The sequence below is a fragment of the Etheostoma spectabile genome, unplaced genomic scaffold, assembly GCF_008692095.1.
Source record: "Etheostoma spectabile isolate EspeVRDwgs_2016 unplaced genomic scaffold, UIUC_Espe_1.0 scaffold50, whole genome shotgun sequence".
Classification (NCBI taxonomy): Eukaryota; Metazoa; Chordata; class Actinopteri; order Perciformes; family Percidae; genus Etheostoma; species Etheostoma spectabile.
In genome coordinates, this window is record NW_022605620.1 from 78,749 (window position 1) to 85,538 (window position 6,790).

The 6,790-nt window shown below is 37.4% G+C and overlaps 1 protein-coding gene and 1 long non-coding RNA gene across 2 annotated transcripts in view; one reads left to right on the forward strand and one right to left on the reverse strand.

The window, feature by feature from the left end:
• Positions 1 to 6,790, forward strand: part of atxn2l (ataxin 2-like) — a gene marked incomplete in the record, with an annotated part of 39,178 nt that overhangs the window by 21,640 nt on the left and 10,748 nt on the right.
• On the reverse strand, positions 2,157 to 4,275 carry LOC116686833 (uncharacterized). Its single transcript, XR_004331377.1, has 3 exons — positions 4,241 to 4,275; positions 3,631 to 3,741; positions 2,157 to 2,202 (listed from the first exon to the last, which is right to left on the reverse strand). It is a non-coding gene; the product is annotated as an uncharacterized LOC116686833 (long non-coding RNA).

Here is a 6,790-nt window from a genome sequence, read left to right on the forward strand (position 1 = left end):
GTGCGAACAACAAGAATAATAAAGTAAATCACAATGCGAACCTTTTCTTTACAAAATTCAAATGGATGAATGATTAATAACTTACAAGTTTTTACCGCTCTGACGATGCGTGAGCAACACATTGTGAAGAGAGTATGACCGGAAGTGTAGCGTCAAACAAAATACAAGAAGAAGAAAATGGCGCTTTTCAAAATAAAAGCAGAACCGACCACAAATAACACTAGAACTGCAATGTATTGTTAACATAAAAAATATAATACTGTGTAGGAGAATAGAATTGCAATTTATCAGAGACATTTATAAGTATGTCAAAACAAAAGTCATAGTTATATGTCAAAAAAGTTAAAAAAGTTTCTGTATAGTATGTCAAAAAGTCATAGTATAGTATGTCAAAAAGTTTAAAAAAAAGTCATAATATAGTATGTCGAAAAAGTATAAAAAAGTCATAGTATAATAGTGGAAAGTACCAAAAAAAAGTCATCGTATAGTATGTCGAAAAAGTATAAAAAGTCATAGGTAAGGTGTGTCGAAAAAAGTATTCTAAAAAGTCAAGTATGTATGTCGAAAAAGTTAAAAACAAGCGTCAAGTATAGTATGTCAAAAAGTTAAAAAAAGTCATATATGTATGTCGAAAAAGTATAAAAAGTCATAGTATAGTTTCAAAAAAAAGTTTACAAAAAAAGTAATAAGTAGTTGTCGAAAACGTATAAAAAAGTATAGTATGCGAAAAAGTATAAAAGTCATGAGTATAGTATGTCAAAAAAGTATAAAAAGTCATAGTCTAGTATGTCGAAAAAGTTAAAAAAGTCAAGTGTATAGTATGTCGAAAAGGTAAAAAGTCATCGTTAGTTTGTCGAAAAGTAAAAAAAAATGTCTAGTATAGTATGTCTAAAAAGTCAAAAAAGTCAGAGTTATAGTATTGTAAAAAAAGTCAAAAAGTCATAGTATAGTATGTAAAAAAAGTCAAAAAGTCATGTCTTAGTATGGTAAAAAAGTTAAAAAAGTCATAGTATAGTATAGTATAAAAGTCAAAAAAAATCTAGAAAAGATAAAAGTCATAGTATAGTATGTCAAAAATACAAAAAAGTTATAGTATAGTAGTCAAAAAAGACTAGTAGTTATATATGTCAAAAAAGTCATAGTATATTATGTCAAAAAGTTTAAAAAAGTCATAGTAAGTATGAAAAAGTTTTAAAAAGAGTATAGTATGACAAAAAAGTAAAAAGTTATAGTATAGTATGTCGAAAAATCATAAAAAGTCATTAGTTAGTCTGTCAAAAAATCATAAAAAGTCATAGTATAGTATGTCAAACAGTAAAAAGTTAAGTATTAGTATGTCAAAAAATAAAAAAAAGTCATAGTATAGTATGTCAAAAAAGTAAAAAAAAGTTATAGTATCAGTATGTCAAAAAGTATGTATAGTATGTCAAAAAAAGTTTTAAAACAAAGTATAAAATTAGTATGTCAAAAAGTCATAGTCTAGTATGTCGAAAAAGTATAAAAAGTCATAGTATAGTTATGTCGAACAAGATAAAAAAAGTCATAGTTATAGTATGTCAAAAAAGTTTCAAAAAAGTCATAATTATGTATGTCGAAAAAGTCATGATAGTATGTCGAAAAGTATAAAAAGTCATAGTATAGTATGTCGAAAAAGTAAAAAAGTCATAGTATAGTATGTCGAAAAAGGATAGTATATTTGTCAAAAAAGTTAAAAAAGTCATAGATAGTATGTCAAAAAGTTAAAAAAAGTCATAATATGTATGTCGAAAAAGTCATAGTATAGTATTGTCGAAAAGTATAAAAGTCATAGTATAGATCTTATGTCGAAAAAGTATAAAAGTCATAGTATAGCAGTCAAAAAGTCAAAAAATTAAGTATGTCAAAAAAGTTAAAAAAAAGTCAGGTACAGTCTAACAGCAACCGGCTACCCCGACCACGCGCTTTCTACGGTTGGGTTGAAACGGACCACGTGCTCAGGTGTGAACTCAACCTGAGAGACGGAGTCGGGGCTGTTCGTACTCACCTGCGTGAGCTGGTGATGGAGGGGAAGCCGTGGGGCAGCTGCTGGTGGGTGGGCAGGCTGTATCCCTGCATGGTGTAGGACGCCTGGGGGGAGCTGTGGCCGGCTGCATGTGGGGGGGTTGGGGGGACCGACAACCCCCCGGTGGAACATGGACTGGGGCGAGGACCAGCCTGATTTGACTGGGAGGGAAACAGAGTTTGAGGTAAAGATTTAAAAAAAAAAAAAACCGATGATATAATCATGTCACCAGACGAGGCAAAGACTCACATCAGGACTTCACACAAACAGTAAAAAAAGTCAAGTATAGCATGTTGGAAAAAGTCATAGTATAGCCATGTTGAAAAAAGTATCGTATAAACATGTTGAAAAAGCAAAAAGTCATAGTATAGATGTCATCAAACAGTAAAAAGTCATAGTGTAGTATGTGGAAAGTAAAAAAGTCATAGTATAGCAGTCGAAAACGTCATTTTAAGCATGTTGGAAAAATAAAGTCATAGTGTAGTATGTTGGAAAAGTAAAAAAGTCATAGTGTAGTATGTTGAAAACGTCATTTTATAGCATGGTGAAAAATAAAGTATAGTATAGTATGTTGGAAAACGTCATTTTATAGCATGTTGGAAAAAATAAAGTCATAGTGTAGTATGTTGGAAAAAGTCATAGATATAGCATGTCGAAAACTTCACACAGGAACCTAGTTTTCTTCAAACTGTTTTAACCCTCCTGTCGTCCTGGGTCAAATCTGAAACTTTAATTAAATGTCTATATCTGAAATCTGAGTTTCTTTTTAACCAAATTACCACAAAATCTGGATTGGATTCCTTCCAACGCTCTTTATAAATACAACTGGTCACTTTCATTCCTCTGATCTTAACTATTAGTCAAAATAATTCATAATTTCTGCTTTTTTAACTCTAATACTAGGTCTAATTCTATCTAAATGAGGGTTAAGACCATGAATTAGGTGTAAATTGAACCAAACATAGTGTAAAACTATGGTAGTAAGGTGGTGTTGATCAAATGTTGACAATCAAAATGTGACGAAATGTCAAATATTTGTCAGTTGGACCCAGGAGGACAACCAAGGGTTAAATTAACAGCAACTTCCTCTTTGGGTCATACATGTCTTAAGCAGCGCCAACAGTAATACAAAGCATTGAAAAATGGTCATGTGTTCATTTCAGATTCAATGGTTGCTTCAATATCATTTTAGGGATGAACAATATCTCCATAGAACGTCTTGGCCATCTCTTCTGTGAGTTTTACGAATATTAAAACAGTGAAAAGGTGATTTATTCTGACTTTATGGAAGGTAATATCTCATATAAAGTTTTGACATGAACCTTTTTTTCTTTCTGAAAAGCAAAAGTTTTGAACATACAAAGTTTTCTTGCCCAATTGCAACATGTGTTGTGTGTGTGTGTGTGTGGTGTGTGTGGGTTTTATGTTAAATTCTAACAAAATAACCAGACTGTAATCCTTTAGCTCTTTACAAAATGCTTACACATTACTGCCAACCACTTTACAAAGTACGCAATGCTTTTCTTTGGGACAAAGTGATATCTCATTACCCAGGCAGCGGTGTCGTTGTTACGGCAGTGCAGTGTAACCTGATTGTGTCCCGGACTGGGGGCCGTGTGCTGGGGGGAGGCTGGTTCCCAGTGGGGTGCTGGAGGGCTGAGGATGATGCATGGGGCCCGAATGGTGAGAGAACGACTGAGCTGAGAGAGAGAACACCAAATAAAAGAGTGCATTAGCAACTTCTCAGTCCTTAAAGCGTAACTCTCGCAGATGCAACCTCGGGTGTTTTTGTTAATGTACTGAAAAGGGGAAATTACAATGTTTTCACTTGTGTTGTTACACACAGGCCTGAACTACACACATGCTCAGGTTGCTATACATGCAGTACTGGAGGATGTCGGCGTGAGACATGCAACTTTTGGTCTGATCTGAAGGTTAAAACACTTGATTATTTAAAATACATTAATGCGAATTCTTCGGAAGTTCTGAAAGTTCTCAGTAAAACATTTCAGCATTTAATGTGACGTTTATTTCCAACGAAGAAGATAAGAAACTGAAACATGGGGGATAAAGTTGGGTTTAGGCAGCAAGAACAGTTGTGCATCGCGTCTTTTCCTCTCAGCGAATGAGTTGTGATGAGAACTAAACTAAACGCAGAAAATCCTGCAGCTTTTCATTCCAAAACTGAATCGAGCTTACCATACATGGCCTGTTGTGGCCCTGGGGGCCCTCAGCGGCCGGGAGGGTACTGGGGCCAGGTGGACCCATCTGCTGAGGGGGGCCAGGACGTCAGCATCCTCGCTCCGCCCTGCAGCATCGAGTAAACTGTCTGGAAACAACAAAAGACACAGAAGACAGAGTTAAAAACAACAGTAAACACTCACTTTGATAAGTTGTAACAGGTGAAAAGGTGACAAAGACCCATTTTAACTGCGCGGCCGGGTTAGCTCAGTTGGTAGAGCGGGCGTCCCACATATGAGGGGTACTCCTCAAGCAGCGGGCCTGGTTTAACTCCGACCTGCGGCCCTTTGCTGCACGCTATTCCCTCTCTCTCTCCCCTTTAATTTCTTCAGTCCTGTCAATAAAGGCCTAAAAATGCCAACAAAAATTGTCTTAAAAAAAAAAGACTAATTTTAGCATGAGGATACGTACAATTTGTTTGTTTATAATAAAAAACTCAACTGACTGTAAGGGACACGGTTCGGGGCCGAGTCATCAAAAACGTTGCCATCACACCTTGCATCTACTCACTAAGCCTGTGATATTCTATTTAAAGGATTTATTTGGGGGGGGGCTTATCCCTAATAGGACAGATGAAGACAGACAAAGTGGGTATTTTGCGATATACAGTGACCCTCGTTTTTCACGGGGGTTACGTTCCAAGAAGAACCCGTGACAGGCGAAATCCGTGAAGTAGTAACCTTATTTTTTTGCATATGATAGGATGAAATACTCCATAACACGTTGAAACCAAGAACAAAACCTTTCTACAGGCGCCAGCATTTGTTTAACAAATAAAATTACTGTAGAAACGTTTTTTTTTACAATAACTACTGTACTGTAAATAATAATTTTAATCAATACGAACTGAAGGCTCAATTGCGGAGATCAGCACGCCCCCCCCCCACACACAACAACACACACACACACCGCCCCCCCCCCCCCACGACCGAGTCATTGGATTAGAACGGGAGAAAATGAAAAATTATTATAAAACAATACAAGTAGGCTACAGTAGGAAAACTATTGACTCCCGTGTATTTCACTTCTCTTCTGACTGAGCCGCTGCATGCGGGTTCACTGTATTGTAATTTATAACCTTTTTTTCTTTACTTCTAATTTTTTCCCCAATTTCCCCCAAAAGGAAACTTATCAACTTCTGTATCTAAAAAGAAACATTTCTCTGTTTGTCACTCACTTCAATGTTATCGCTGCAAAACGGGACAAACTGACCAACACATTTTAATATATATGTATAACAGATCCATACTTGGCGCCTGTGTGTCGATACAGTATTGAAACTGAAAATGTTGCCATACTACGCTGTATCGACCCCCCCCCCCCCCATGCAGACAGAAGTCTCTCTACCACAGGACAGACGGACATGTGTGTACCTGTCCGTGGTAGTGGGGGGGCATGGCCGGATCACGGCCGTACGCAGGTAGGACTGCGGGTAGGGCGAGGCCACCAAGGGGGTCCCGCTGCCGAGGCCGCAGCAGCCGAGCATGGGGGAGGCGGAGTGCTCCGGACGCGTCCCACCACCGGCCTGAAACACACACACACGGTCCGAATCACCCAGAGTCACGCTGACAGGTAAACAAACACGTGAGGGAACTCGGCTCTGCAGCTCTCAGGATTCTGCTAAAATACGACGTGTTGAATTTGAAAAAAAAAAAAGGAAAGGGAAATAATTTCCAGCTTTCCTTCGTTGAATAAATGGTATCGCACCAGCTGATATTGCGATGACGACAAAAAAGTGATATATAGTAAAGCCCTGATGATAATGTTAAAGATTGTAGTAGGCAACACAGAAAAAAGTACGTATATATTATTAGATTTTGTCTTATTTCGTTTTGGGGATAAAAAAAAAACATCTGGAAATACAAATCCGATATGTTTTGCAAGATGTAAACAGGAAGTATAATGTTGCGTGGAGTCAGGCAGTTACGGAGTGAGGCAGTGTGTGTGTGTGGTGTGTGTGTGTGTGTGTGTGTGGGGTGTGTGTGTGTGTGTGTGTACCTTTGGCTCTGGGGTATTTGCCCTGGTTGACCGTCGACATGGTGTACTGATACATCTGAGGAGCCTGAAGAAGAGGAGACCAACAGACGTTAAAATCCCAGCAGTGTAAAGTTCTCTCTACTCCCATCTGATGATAGGACAGGATCAGATCAACCAGACTTTATTAATCCCAAACTGGGGAAATTCCTGTGCTACAGCAGCTCAAAAGAAAAAAATTACACACATCAGAATAACAACAATAAATGTTAAGTAGACATAAGTGAACAAATATGAAAAAAAACATGAAAAAAGAAAACACAAATGTGAGAAAAACACTATATTTCCCAGAACAGGCTCAGAGCTGCTGCAACAGGCTGCCACTCACGCGCCGCCATCTTGACCAATGTCAATTTTATTTCTATAGCACATTTAAAAACAACAGTTGACCAAAGTGCTGAACAGGGTCAATGTCAAAAACATAAATAACAAGTGTAAAAATTACTACAACCAAAGTACATCATGTAAATGTCT